We start from the raw sequence: 15246 nt of genomic DNA, 5'->3' as shown, positions 1-15246 counted from the left end.
CTCCAGGCTCTACAACAGGGTGCTGTATTTACATATCAATCCTATCCCTCTGTACTCACAAATAAGTATCAAGAAGTTTAGTCAATGATATTTATTTACATATGTAAGGCAAGGGATTATTTTAAAATTCAAATAGGCTTCTAGTTTGAGATTGATTGTAGTTAAAGGGGTTTTAAACAGATTGCAATGTATGATTTCTTTTCACTGATGTGTTTTTATGCTTTAACCACTTACCCATCTCTGTCTGCAATATTTTAAGCTGCCTCGAGTATTGTTTTTGAACAGAAAGGTAGGATGTACACTTTTGCAGTTTTAGGCCTAAATCCATTTTCTAGATCATACATGAGTAGAATCATATATGAGTAGAATCATTAATCAATGAATCAGTTGACCTTACATAAAGGTGTGTTTACTTAGTTCTCACTGAGTCAAGAGACCCACTCTAGTTGGGATTAACAATTAGATTTAGGCTTTCACCTTTTTCTGGAAGCTGCATCTCAATAAGACCAGAGAGAATCCTGGCATCCCCATTGCTATTCATCCTATTTGTAATCTCATCTTCCTTCCAACTAATTCAGGATATCATTCATTAGGTTATTCCATTTTATTATCACAACAGCCTTGTGCTGTAGGGTAGCTTGAAAGAGAACAACTGGCCCAAAGTTATCCAACAAGCTTTGTTGCTATGAAGAACAGAGGTGAGGAAAGATCTGAACAGAGATCTCCTTGGTCTAACTTCAGCACTCTAATTCAGCCTTTCCTAATCTGCCATCTGCCCAATTTATCTCATCATCCCCAACCAGCAGCAAAAGTATGTTGGCTGGAAAGAATAAAAATAATAATTCAACATGTCTGGAAGGCACCACATTGGGGGAAAGCTATTCTAACCACTACATACTAGTTCATCTAGAGAAAAAAAAAAACTACACACACATAAAAAAAGAAACACCAGAAACTTCTAAGTATTGCATGAAGAATGCAACATAAGAGATTGAGAAAGCTAAACTGCCACACTTCCTGCTTTGTGCATCTTAATTATATAGGCCTATTTATGCAATTATTTAACTTGGCAACAAGGATCCAGAAATTATTTTAATCTGTGACTGTTTAACACATCCAAGGAAGGTTGCATGGAAATGCTGGCTTCTTTGACTCTGATCTCTTTCATTATGGGTTAAATGATGAAAACAACAAGTTGATTGCCACATCCAGAAACAGGGCATGCTAGATTCATCATCTCATGCATAACACCTTGTGTCAAGTCAAATCATTTGCTCATTTAGTCCAGTACAGGGATTCAGCTTTGGTCATGCAGTCTACACCCAAGCAATCGGCCTTCTCCAAAAGTCTACAGATATTTTGGAACTGATGATCAGTTAATCTGTCTCACTTTCTCACTTTGCAACTCCATCAAAAAAAAAATGTATTGATGTACATTTTACAGTGGAGTGGTGTTCTAAAAGGGATGCTTCTTACAATAAGTCTGTTATTGTACCTATGACTCTGTTATAGGTAAAGTATTACGTTTGTATAAATTTGTATTAAGTGGAAATAAATAATTCATCTTCCTTATACCTAATCTGTCCGTCAAGTTTTCTGGAACTGCTTGTATAAAATTTTGCTGCTTAAACTCAGGCATTTGAGAGCAAATCCCACAACATCTTATCCTTCAAAGGTCTGAAGGTTTAATCTGTGATATTAGCCAAATGTCTGGGGAAACAGACAGCTAGAAAAAGAACATAAGGAAGCTGCTTTATGCACAATTACACCATTGGACCAGAAGTTCCCAAATGTTGGTCCTACAAATGTTTTGGAATTCAGTTCCCAGAAGCCTCAGCCAGCCTGGCCAACAGTGAAGAATTCTGGGAGCCAAAGTCCAAAACACTTGAAGGACCAAAGTTTAGGAACCGCTGCATCCATTCTCTAACTTCCAGAATCTGCAGGCATGGCCAGTGCATTTTCCAGGCTTAGCATTTGAATTAGTCTTGTTTGCACTGACTATCAATGTTTATTCTGGCCATGTGAGCAGGTTAGGAGATGCCATTTGCTATTTAGCATTGGGCAGCAACATATCTTAGGCCAGCATTACTAGGACCCCCCTGTTCTAGAATTTCCTACTTCTGCACCCATGCTTGATCTGGTTTCCCTGTTCTGGGTGGATGTCAATGACACATCATTGTGATTTTCATAAATCCTTCCAGTGTAGCTTGTTTAATTTGATTTAATGTCTTTATTATTTCTCCACCTTTCTCTAGACATGGAACCCAAGGCAACTCAAGGATATTGGAGGAAATTTAGATGACTCAGGCCCAGCTCAGATCGTAACATTTTGGAACTCCTTGGTATGACAAGCTAGTTGGCATTCTCTTTTACTGCATTTTGCCATTATGGTGAAGAAAATATCACACATAATTACTAAGGAAAGTTAATTACTAAGGAAAGTTAAAGGAAAAAGGTGAAAAGGCAGGCTTACTGATGAATATTAAGAAAACAAAAATAATGACCACAGAAGATCTACCATACATAAATTTCCTCAATAATGAAGAAATCCAAACAGTCAAAGATTCCCCTGCTTGGATCAAATATTGATCAGAACAGAGACTTCATTATGGTGAAGACTTTCCTGTTCAAGCAGGCATTTGCGTCTCAAGTATCATGTAATTTTTATTCTATTTTAAAACTGTATTTTATTGCTGTTAGTCAGGCCTGAATGATCTATGAATACTATATCACTCAGGGCATCAGTTTTTATATAAAGTAATATATTAAATACTGCTGCCTATTTTGCTCAAGAATTAGTGTGACGTAGTGATCTGAGTGTTGGACTAGGACTCTGGAAGTCCAGGGTTCAAATCCCTGCTCTGCTATGGAAATCCTCTGGGTGACTTAGGGCAAGTCACACTGTCTTAGCCTCAATGTAAAGCAATGGCAAACCCTCTCTGAATAAATCTTGCCAAGAAAATCCCATGATACAGTGACCCTAAATTGGAAATGACATGAAGACACTCAACAACAGGAAAAAGAAATACAGTGCCACTAGCCTTAGGGTGTATCCATACTCCACAGACATAGCAGTTTAATACCACTTTAACTGGCATGGTTTTATTTTTCTATTGAATCCTGACTTTTTAGTATCATAAAGTATTTGGATTTCTTTACTGCACTCTCCTGAACTACAGTACTAGACCTCTCTAGTAGAGATTTCTAGGTGCCTCACCAAGTGCCTCGCCTACAAATCTCAAGATTCCCTAGAATGGAGCAATGGCACTTAAAAGTGGCGTATAAGCCCTGTTACCATCAGGACACATTGGCATGGGAGGGATCCAGTCTGCCAAGAGTCTAAGCAACAGCTATGCTTGTCCTGGACACACTATATCCAAAATAATGTAGTGCACTACTGATGGGCTGGTGGCGTTTTCTTTATTTTAAACTAGGTTTAAATCTTAAACACAATGGTGTTATTGTGCATTTTCATAAGCTATGGATATCCTCACTGGATGTTAAGCCTACAGCCCCTACAGACTGTCCTCTTTGCAGTGCTGCTTTCAGATCTGCATGGCAGCTTTAACAAGGGGGTATAAAATGTTTCAACAATAAATGCATCTGGTATAGCACTATAATCTTAGGAGGACCTCAAAGAGGAAATAGCAGTTTACTGGCAGCTCTGAAGAGAAATTTCAGCATAGGGAGAGCTTGTTTGCCAGGATGAAATGGCTCGGGGCACTGTTTTGCTTCCAAAATTTTGTTTAAGTAAAACAGACTAAGAACAGGATATAAAAACAGGCTGGGACTATGGGGATGTAAACCAGAGTGTGGTGACTACCTGATATATCGCCTGCTTGCATTTTATGTATATCACTGATTGGCAGCAAATTTGGACATGATCTTGATGGGGGTGGCATGATGAACTGAATGATATCCACAGATGCCTTTATTTTCCATAAACTACAGAAAACAGAGTGCCAAAGTAAGCAAGAAATGTAACATTAATGCACCTGATTGGGATGTTTTAGTCCTCTGAGTCACTTTCTGTGTGCATAATGCACACAGAAATATACTTACAATGGTTACATTCTATAACAATTTAAGATATGCAGATGACACCATGCTACTAACAGAAAATATCAGACATAATTACTAAGGAAAGTTAAAGGAACAAGTTAATTACTAAGGAAAGTTAAAGGAAACAGTGAAAAGGCAGACTTACTGATGAATATTAAGAAAACAAAAATAATGACCACAAAAGATCTACATAAATTTCCTCAATAATGAAGAAATCCAAACAGTCAAAGGTTCCCCTGCTTGGATCAAATATTGGTCAGAACAGAGACTGCAGTCAAGAAATCAGAAAAAGACTAGGAATGGGAACAGCAGCTATGAAAGAATTAGACAAGTTCCAAAAATGTAAAGATAAACAACCGAGCCACTGAAATCCACAAACATCTGGAAAATTTCAACCAGAAAGAAGAAACCCTTAAAGTGAACAAAATTTGGCTACCAGTCCTGAAGAATAGCAAAATGAGGATTCAGCAAATGCAAATGGGAAACCACTTAGAGTCAGGGGCTTTCCCAGCAGATAATGATCACCAATTAGCAGACACTAATCCTCTTTTGCATTAGCCTCCCAGCCTGAGGCCTGCCATCAGCAACAGAACAATACACATGCAAATCACTCCTGCATTCCCAGGCTCACACAGTGTGTGTATGTATATACACACACATACACCCAACTTTTTCCAGGCAAGTATTCTCTGAAGATGCCAGCCACAGATGCTGGTGAAACGTCAGGAAAAAACTCTTCTAGAACATGGCCACATAGCCCAAAAAAACCCACAAAAAACTGAGCACTAAAATTATAATTGTCCAAAACATTGTATTCCCCATCACCATGCACAGATGTGAGAGCTGGATAGTAAAAAGAATGAATAGTAAGAAAATAAACTCATTTGAGATGTGCTGAAGAAGAGTGCTGAGGATACCGGGGATGGTCATGAAAAGTAACAAATGGGTCCTAGAACACATCAAGCCTGACTTCTCCCCAGAAGCCAAGATGATGAAACTGAAGCTGTCATACACCATGAGAAGGTATGATTCATTAGAAAAGACAGCCCCCCTTATCCATGGATTTTTCATCCACAGATTCAAGCATCCATGGCTTGAAAATGTTTTTAAAATGTAGAAATCCCCAAAAGCAAACCTTGATTTTGCCATTTTATATAAGGGACATCATTTGACTATGATTTTATGATTCTATGACTATGCCATTGTATTTAATGAGACTTGAGCATCCATGGATTTTGGTATTCACAGGAAGTTCTGAAACCAAACCCAGCAGATACTGAGGGCCCACTGTAATGCTAAGAAAGTTAGAAGGCAGTAGAAAGAGAGAAAAACCACATGCCAGATTGTTGGACTCAATTAGGGAGATCACGAGCCTGAATCTGCAGGACCTAAGCAGAACAATGGAGGATAGAAGGTCTTGGAGATACCTCATTGGGTTCGACTCAAGGGCAGTGAACAACAACAGCATGACATTTTCACCTGAGCATTTGTAAACAAACGTCAAGATCCTACATTAGCCTGGTCGAGCATATACTTCTGCCCCTCTTTCCCTTTCATCCCAGTACAACTGGCCTTATTCATGTTTTAGTGCACCCACACAGCCAGTTAAGTGGCCAAGGAAAGATGGGGAGCACCTAGGCAGTGTTCAACTGTGCTTCCACTTCTGGGAAAAGAGAAGACAGCCTCCTCTAAATATTCAGGAAAATTAATCCAAGGGCTGTCCAAACACCCATCTTCCCCAGCCACTCATTTCCCACGGGAGCGAACTCAGGCATGGACAAGGTCAGTTGTCCTGGGGGGTGGGGGATTATCACTATATAAAGAGGCACTGAACACCTCCTTTTACAGCAGCCTGCATATATAGACATCACAGGATGTTGCACGTGTATGTGCCACCAGCAGGATTCCAGGCACCATCCCCAAATTTCAGCCACCTGTCATCTACAGTTTTTTCTTATAAACAAGCAAACATATATTTGGGGCAAAAGACAGTCCCAACGGATTAAATGATTTTGCTACTGGAATACTTTTTTTGTTATTATTATTATTATTAACCTTTATTTATAAAGCGCTGTAAATTTACACAGCGCTGTACATACAATCTTTTTAATTTTGTCAGTGTCAACATCACGTACTGGGATTAAAATTACTCCTCCAGTGCTATTTTTCAGCAAACCCTCATGCAGCAAAATCTGTTGGTCAGGAGGTGGGGTCCATTGAGGAGTTCTCCATGGAGGAGACACAGGAGTTCAGTGGCATCAGAAAATACTGCACATTTTTTTTAAAAAAACATATTTTATTCTATTTTTGCCTTTATTCTACCTTGTGTTTTTTGGCAATGAGCATTTGAGTGGAAAACATTTGATCCTGCATACACTCTTCTGAACATGATACATTTTAATACTCAGCAACACAAATGAATTCTCATTCGTGTCAGAAAATATCACACAACTCACACAGTGAAAGACAGGGAGGGTATCCTTGTGCATAAGGATTAATCATTCCCATTTGATAAGTCCCATGGTTTCATTGGTATGTAATTAGTTGGCAGGATTCCTAAACCTATTAAGCAATAGAGCCTGCTGGCAATCTTTACATTCATATTACAGGATTTTCTTCACAAAATAAACTTTTAAAACATATAAACTTTTCTTCATCCTGAGGTTTGGAAACCTTTATTTTAAATTCAGACATGTAGTTAAGCACTGACCTGGTTGCCATGAGTAATAAGGAATTGAATGCAAGTGAAGGATGGATGGACAGACAGAGAGACAGACAGAATTGCCAAATGCCTTATCACCTGCCCCTGGTCATACCTGGCTTCTTTCATTACCTTTAGGTTTCTCTACCACTGTTAAACTTGTTGGCAATGTTTGGGCTGATGATGCCTCTCTCAGAGCTGCCTCTGCTGTAAACCAAGTGAGACTTACTTCTGAATAAACCATCTGCACATTTATTCTGTCCATAAGTAGACAAATAAATAAAACATTCTGTAGGCTAGCTAATTTTGTAAACTTATTTACAAGGCTGTTTGGATTTAAAATTATAGGTAGGGTTTTCCAGGCTTCATGCTTTTCTAATACATTAAAGTTTCTGGATAACACTTCAAATTTCTGATCTACAGCAGGCCCACAAAAGTGCCTGGTATAATAGATTTGCTAGTCTTTATGATATCACAGGATTTTTTGTTGGTTTTGATGTCCTATTTGGCTAATGGAACAGACTGCCATGACTGTTGTTGTTTGCCATCAAGTTGTTTCTGACTTAAGGCAAAACTGTCAAAGGGTTTTCTTGGTAAGATTTGTTCAGAGGGGATTTGCCCTTGCCTTCATCTGAGGCTGAGAGAGTATGACATGATTAGTCTTTCAGAATTAAAGATATTGCTGCATTGGACATAGTAAATTGCACACACTTATTATTATTATTATTATTACATTGTTGCTATCATCATCATCATTTGTTGTTGTTGTAAACTGTCCTCGAGTCAATCTCAACCTATGGTGACCCTGTGAATGAAACATCTCCAAGACCCCGTTCTCCACTACTCTGCTTAGTTTCTGCATATTCATATCCATTACCTCCATAATAGAGCCCAACTATCTAGCATGTGGCCATCCTCTCTTTCTACTCCTCTCCACCTTTCCTAGCATTATTGTTTTTTCCAATGAGTCATGCCTTCTCATGATGTGTCCAAAGTACAACAGCCTCAGTTTTGTCATCCTGGCTTGATGTCATCTAGGATCTATTTGTTTGTCTTTTTGGCTGTCCAAAAGACTGTATTTTTGGCTTATTACTATTACAGTCACCCCTTCTTATCCACATAGTCAAGCATCCATGGTTTGAAAATATGTTTAAAATTTATAAATTCCAAAAAACAAACCTTCATTTTGCCATTTTATATAAGGGGTACCATTTTGCTATCCCACAGTATATGGTGGGACTTGAGTATCCACAGATTTTGTTATCCACGGGGGTCCTGGAACCAAATCCAAGAGATACCAATGGCCCATTGTACTATTACTATTATTATAAACATGCCAGCAACTACAAAAGTCTGGTATCCAAGCCTGTAAAACTCTGGATCAGAGCTTTAAAAATTATTATTTAAAAAACCATTTCCTTTTTGGACTACAACTCCCAGAATCCCCCAACTGTGCAGTCATGCTAGCTTGGATCTTCTAGAACTTTCCATAGTTCATGAAAGAAGCAGGCTTTCAGTTTTCTTTCATCATCTCTTTCCTTCTCCACCACCTCATCTCTGCATGAAGTCACTCCTTTGTTTGCTCTAGCCATTTGCCTGACTGATTCCTATCTCAATCCCTCCCCCTTTTCTTGCCACGTCACCCATTTCACCCTCACGACAAGGAGGAACGGGGCGAAGCAGGTGGCCTGCCAGGCAAAATGCAGGGGATTTTGGCTAATGGATTTAAGCAGATGGCCAGCCTCCTCAGGGGAGGCATTGTCTTGCCAAATCATACAGTATATTCAGTTGGCAAATCGGAAGAGCTGCAGAGTGTCTCGTAGGCTAGTGGTTTAATTAGAAGCTTGCTGGTCTTCAGCTTTGTTTACTTGGATGCTGACTTAGCTGACAGAAATAAAAGTAAAGGGTTCTTTGAGATTTTGTCAGAACCTCGTCCCATTCCACAAACACCGCACATTAAAAGAACAAACCTGAGAGCATAAACTGAATTAATAGTGCAAGCTAAAGAAGATTTGCTGAATATGTTAACACTTTTGCAAATCCACTGATTCAACAGGTTTACCCTGTTTAAAACTAACAATTAGATGTACGTCTTAAGGTCTGAGTAGACAGAGGGAAAAGCTGGAGTTTCCCAGTTTGCAGGAAGAACCCAATGACCACACCACTGGCTACTACAACAGGTTGAATGCCCATGGGCAGTCTGCACCCCCCTTCATCTGAAAGGACAGACCTGCCAAAGTGGAGCATTTGCAAGTACAAGCTGAACCATGTGATTCCCCCTCCCTTCTGCCTGGAACATAAGCGCAGGGAGATGTCAATAGCAGCCACCAGTCATCTCCCTCATCTCACCTACCTGCCAGACTATTTGATATCCTGTGCAACATACAACTGCCCACTTAGTCCCACAAATGATCAACCACCCATATGGCACATCAGTGCACCCTGCAACAGATTTGCACAGCATGACCATGGAGGTCCTGGCCTACATGCCCTGTTTCCCCACTTCTTCCATGGCTCCTGTTGGACCGACCAGTTTGTTCATGCTATGATTAAATCCACTGTATTGTTGGCAACACCCTGCACTGGACATCATTTTAACTCATGGGCTGTGTAATGGGTTGATGGTGAGATCAGTCAATGGTGCAGCTAACCATTCATATACATGTGCTGTTGATTCACAGAGGCATGCCAAAAATATTATGGGCAGCTATGCTGCTAGCAACCGGCTGGCATCTTCCCCTGTCTCCGCAATGGTGTGCAGTCCATATGCTGGTGTGATAGTTTGTACTTTCTTGCTTGAACCAGAGCAAAACAGAGTGGGGGGGGGGGATTGTTCCAATGTTTAGTCCAGGAGCATGGCTTCATCCCAGTTTCCTCCCGTGTTGACCAAGTGCATCGTTTAAGGTAGGTTTCAAAAGACTGCAAAACCATATTTTATGACTTGTGCAGATAGTCCCTTAGTGCTCTATGCTTACCCAACTGTAACATTTCAAACGTAATGCCAACACACCATTTGACATTCTTTGATTGGGCACTGGGCTATCATATTCTGTCCTCTTCACATACACAGTGATTAGTGACATCTTGTTTGAGTTTGTAACAAACCATCATTTGCCATTTCATTTAACAAGCAAGCAATACAGTTGTCCCTCCATATTCGCTAGGGTTAGGGGAACAAGACCCCCGCGAATATGGAAAAACCGCAAATAACAAAAACACTGTTTTTACCTGAGAGGACACCTCTCTAGGAATCTCTAGGTCCTCCAGTGCAACTCTGTGGTCAATGTCCAACATACACTGACCATAGAATGGCTCTGGAGTAGCTACAAATGGTCTTTCAGTGCAACTTTTAGTTAAAGTTGAGCACAGAGTTGCACTGGAGGACCTAGACAGTCCTAGAGAGAACATATTAATGAAATCCGTGAATAATCAAATCCGCAAATATCAAAGCCGCAAATATGGAGGGATGACTGTAGTTTGAACCTACCTGCAGAATATAATTGGAAAACATTCATTGCAATATGTGAAGTGAGGGCAGAGATGAGGAATGCATGTCCTCCACATACAGTTGGCCTGCACTTCCCAGCATCCTTCAACACCAGCCCTGCTAACAAGGGCAGAAGGAAGCTCCGATCCTACAACATCTGGAGAATCACACATTCCCCACACTCCCCATCCCAGCTTTGGTAGTTCTTATTAAACCAATACAAATCCATAATGTATGTATGTCAGTGCATTAGTAGCAGAAGTCAGATATAGGTAGAAACACAGTGATAGACCTTTCTGCTCTCTTCTCATATACATTGTTGATATGTACCTTTAAGTCATTTCCAATTTATGGTAACCCTAAGGCAAACCTATCATGGGATTTTCTTGGTAAGATTTGTTCAGAGGAGTTTTGCCTTTGTTTCCCTCTGAGGGTGCGAGAATGTGACTTCCCCAAGGTCACCCATTGGGTTTCCATGGCCATGAAGGGATTTGAATCCTGGTCTCCAAAGTCACTGTTGAATACTCAAACCACTACACCACACTGGCTCTCACATATATGACAGAACAGCAAATTCCTGAACTGCCCAGTTGAATTCTCCCTGATATAGCTTTGGCCTCTCTCTTGCACAATTTTTCTGAATACACTGAGCACAGTGGCAAAACTAGAAATGTTCTGAAGAATACAACAATGGAGTACCATGTGCCTCATTGAGAAGAGGCAACCATAAATTACTCCTACAGTACTTACACAACTATATTCCATGCAGTGCTCATAATACTGTAAGGCTGGCTATTGTAATATCATACTATAGACCAGCCTTCCTTAATTTTGTGCTTTTCAAACATACTAGTCTAAAACCTCCATCATCCACAACCAATAGGGCTATCAGTGGAGGATGGGAACGGATGGCCATCACATCTGGAGGGCACCAAATGTATAAAGGCTGCTATAGACACTGAGACTTTGGGGAATGAATTACACTTCCTCAGATTGAATACTGGGGAACAAAGCCCTACTCCAAGTTCTCAATTTAATGAAATCAATAAAGAACATGAGAAATGTAAAATTGCACTTTTTTGTACACAACACATTATGTTAGATTTTTTGTTTCTCACACCCCATAAAATAAACAAATGGCGCAGAATGTTGCCCTGCCTAAGAGATAAGCAAAGGCCCAGTCAAGCTAGCTTTCTTTGAAAAGCTTAATACAGCATAGTTGTGAAGCACATGAATGCTCCCTCATGGAGTGAGTAATTTGTGACATCGGCAGGACTTTCCATTAATCCAGAAAAAGAGAACTTGATTTAACTACTACATCTGTGGTCAGGGAGAAATTAGCAAGGAAACATAGACCGCAACTTCCACTGGAAATGTAATGAATTGGGCTGGGTGGGGGATAAGTTAATACTATCATTAGCCTCCTCTTAGATAGGAAGAAGAAAAAGAGACAGAGAGGATATAAGAAAACAATGCACAGCACTGAATTTAAATTACTGTATTTTCTGGTGTACAAGACTACTTTTTAACCCAGGAAAATCTTCTCAAAAGTCGGGGGTCGTCTTATACACAGGGTGTCATCTTATAGGGCAGGTGCTGAAACTTCTGAGCCGGACTGGAGAATCTGCAATTGCCGCATGTGGTGGAGGGAGCTCAAAAACGGCCGCAGCCACATCCCCACCGTATGCGACGATTGTATGAAAGCAGCTACCACTCTAATAGTCTTGGACACAGGGAGGGCTGGGCAGGCAGGGAGAGCTGACCAATCCAAGCAGGCTTTGTATACAACAAGGTTTCCTGCTAAGTAACTGCATGTCATTTGAATTAAAATTACCATACTGAAATCAAATCTGATGTTTTTTTAATTTTTATTTGGTGTGTGTTGGAAGAGGGGTAGTCTTATATGGTGAGTATATCTCAAACTCTATATTTTAACTGGAAAGGTTGGGGGGTCATCTTATATGCCCAATCGTCTTATACGCCGGAAAATACAGTACTTCTCCTTCATGAGACTGTGTCTGTGGCATTTCAGCTGTCCTTTTGTTGTTACATTTTTATCTAGAACCAGTATCTTTTTATTGTTTATATATACATATATGTGTGTGTGTTTCTTTTTAAAATGTTTTTATATTTGCAAATTTGGATAACTCTGCACCGAAACTACTTGAGCAATTAGGCAGGAGAGAATGCCATACAAGTATAACACAAGCATTCTAACTGGTGTTGCTTATGCATGGATACTATATCCCTAATTACACTCTACTTGAATCTGGCACCCCTAGCGAGCCTGTCTATATTCATTATCAAGGAGAAAAGAGTTCTCAAGTGTCCCGTCTTTCAAGGACTCTCTTATTCTGCAATTTTGCAGAACTGCAAAAAGCCTAACAAAACACATACAGAAAAGAAAGAGGAGGGAGTTCCCAAGATAGTTCCAAAGGCCTTTGTGGCGTCTCCAAACTTTCTAATTTCAAATCCCACACTATTTCTTCCTGTTATCTTTGCTGTTCCAATTCTACTACCTTACCTTGTTGTTGTCGTGTGCCTTTATGTTGTTTCTGACTTATGGCAACCCTAAGACAAACCTATCATAGGGTTTTCTAGGCAGGTTTCTTCAGAGGTGTTTTACCATTGCTATCCTCTGAGGCTGGGAGACTGTGATTTGCCAGGATTCAAAGCACAGTCTCCCAGTTTCCTAGTCCAACCCTCAAATCCTTACACCATGCTGGCCCCTCACATCACTCTGGCCAGTTGGAAGTTGACTTATACGTGAGTGAATACACGCACACAAAAGGAGCCATTCACCTTTTTCCTTTGCTGGTCGGAAAACATTTTATTGCAAACTCATGCTTTACTGTTAAGACTTTGGCATACCATGGTTCCCCAACCTTGCACTGTCCAGCTGTTGGACTATAGCCCCCATCATTCCCAGCCATCACCCCTAAAAAAATTCTTGGACTTCATTCCCCGCTGGGTCTAAGCTCAGGTAAGTATAATGCAGCCTTGTTTATTCCCTATTGGCCATCTCTCCAATCTCCCTCTACTGTATATATGATCTTAGATATCTACAATAGTGGTTCTTAAGCTTTGGTCCTCCAGGGGGTTTGGATTTCAGTTCCCAGAATCCTCAACCATCTGGTCCAGTGGCCAAGGATTTTGGAGCTAAAGTTGAAAACATCTGAAGGACCTAAGTTTGAGAATCACTCATGTATAAACCCTTCCTTTACACATCCTGATACTCTTGTCTATATTGCTTATAAACCCTGAATTCCCTCCCTCCAGGCTTGCTGCATGGTATTTACATTATGCAGACCCCAAACACCAAATCAGGTCTGGGATGTTTTCACGTGGTCCCTTTGAGCATCTCTGCCAAATCGTTCAGTGAGCATGAGTCGCTCTGAGGTCAGTGATGGTGCTAGCTGGCTTGTGGGGACCACATGGAAAGGCAGCCACCCATCATTTGCTGAAAAACCACAGCGAGCAAGGGAGCCAGAAAACTCCAGGGACAGCAAATGTAGACAAGCCCTTGGTTTCTTCTTCTCCTTCTTTTTTACTTCTTCCTAGGGCTGACCTCAAGAGAAAGAAGGTAATCTTTAGGCTCTCCCTCATGCAGCTTTTAAGCCTGCCCAGCTTCCTACTCAGCATTGGTTTAAGTCCCTGTCTCCCTTTCCACAAACCTCTCTCCACGGGGATATGATACTCAACTCAGCACATGTGTTTCCTAATCTAACGCTCAAACCCTTACACCGTGCTGGCCTTTCACACCACACTGGCCACCTTAACGTAGAGTTGGCATAAGTTGGAAATGACTTGAAAAAACACACACACACACCACCAACAACAACAACAACAAGCCATCCACCCTTTCTCCTTTGTTGGCCAGAAAACCTTTTGGGTACTACCAGGATCTTTTCTATTAAGATTTAGGCATACCACGGTGCAGCCTTCTGGAATTTCTTAGACTGAACTCTCATCTCTCATCGTGGTAAATAGTGTGGAATACTGTGAACTGAAGTCTCACCACATCCAGAGGGCTACAGATTCCCCCTCTCTGCTTTAGACCTTGCAAGGCTACAGGGGCTCCATTAAGTACAAGGAGCAGGGACTGCCTACTGTGAAGCTGGCCTTTAGAGAAAACAGAACCTATTTTATCAGCTCCAGAACTCAGTACTTAACTGACCCTAGGTTTAAGGGAGGACTGGGAAAAATACCATAGGTGTCCCCCCTCCCTTCTTCTATTGAGTCCTAATGGACTTACTTGGCTGCAGCGGCAGTGCTCAGCTAGTTCTAACCACCCTCTTAATTCTCCCATAATAAAGTCATAATTCTCTTAATTCGTAATGGACAGTGATTCCCAAACTTTGGTCCTCCAGATGTTTTAGACTTATAATAAATAATAAAATAAAACTTTTATTTATATCCCACTCTTCTGTAGCAAGACAATCAGAGTGGCTCACACTAAAACGTTCACATACAATATAATACATAAAATTACAATATCCCCCCTTAAAAAAGAATCAAATATATTAAATATATTACAATATAATATATATAATATATATTGTTTTCCTTGCCAGTGCTCTTATCCTCCCAGAATTCCTAACTGTTGGCCAAGTCAGCTAGGGCTTCTGGGTAGGGTTGCCATAAGTGAGGACCTCCAAACCGGGACAAATGTAGGACAAATGCAGGACAACATTTTCAAATGTAGGATACATTTTTTAAAAACGGAGGACACGCAAAAAAATTGAGGCTTTTTTAGAAATGTTAATATAAATGCATGTTTCTTAGGCATGATCAAAATGGAGGACATTTTGACATTATTCGTAGACAGATCGCAGAAATGTACTTCCCTTTCTGGCCACCCCCCTCTCCCCATTCCAAACAGCACATTTGAGCATTGAACATGGCTTTATTTTAACATTGCCTCTTGCATATTTCAGAGGCTTATTCCACAACCAAACCCTTTGGTCAAGGGACTTTGGTTTTTCTTCATTTTGAT

General features: G+C 40.5%; 2 protein-coding genes across 3 annotated transcripts in view; one reads left to right on the top strand and one right to left on the bottom strand.

Annotated features, from left to right (window-relative positions):
* The window catches only part of LOC149311771 (DENN domain-containing protein 11-like), a 48293-nt gene that overhangs the window by 24507 nt on the left and 8540 nt on the right, over positions 1-15246 (bottom strand). The window lies entirely within an intron of this gene.
* Positions 2313-15246, top strand: part of WEE2 (WEE2 oocyte meiosis inhibiting kinase) — a 58292-nt gene continuing 45358 nt past the window's right edge. Inside the window, exon 1 of the mRNA XM_089527880.1 lies at positions 2313-2342. The gene's annotated coding sequence lies outside the window, so the exon portion shown is untranslated. The remainder of the gene's footprint in view (positions 2343-15246) is intronic.

Source organism: Sceloporus occidentalis, unplaced genomic scaffold, assembly GCF_023333645.1.
Source record: "Sceloporus occidentalis isolate IW3139 unplaced genomic scaffold, rSceOcc1.0.p SCAF_5, whole genome shotgun sequence".
NCBI classification, from domain to species: domain Eukaryota; kingdom Metazoa; phylum Chordata; class Lepidosauria; order Squamata; family Phrynosomatidae; genus Sceloporus; species Sceloporus occidentalis.
This window is presented reverse-complemented; position numbering and strand designations above follow the sequence as displayed.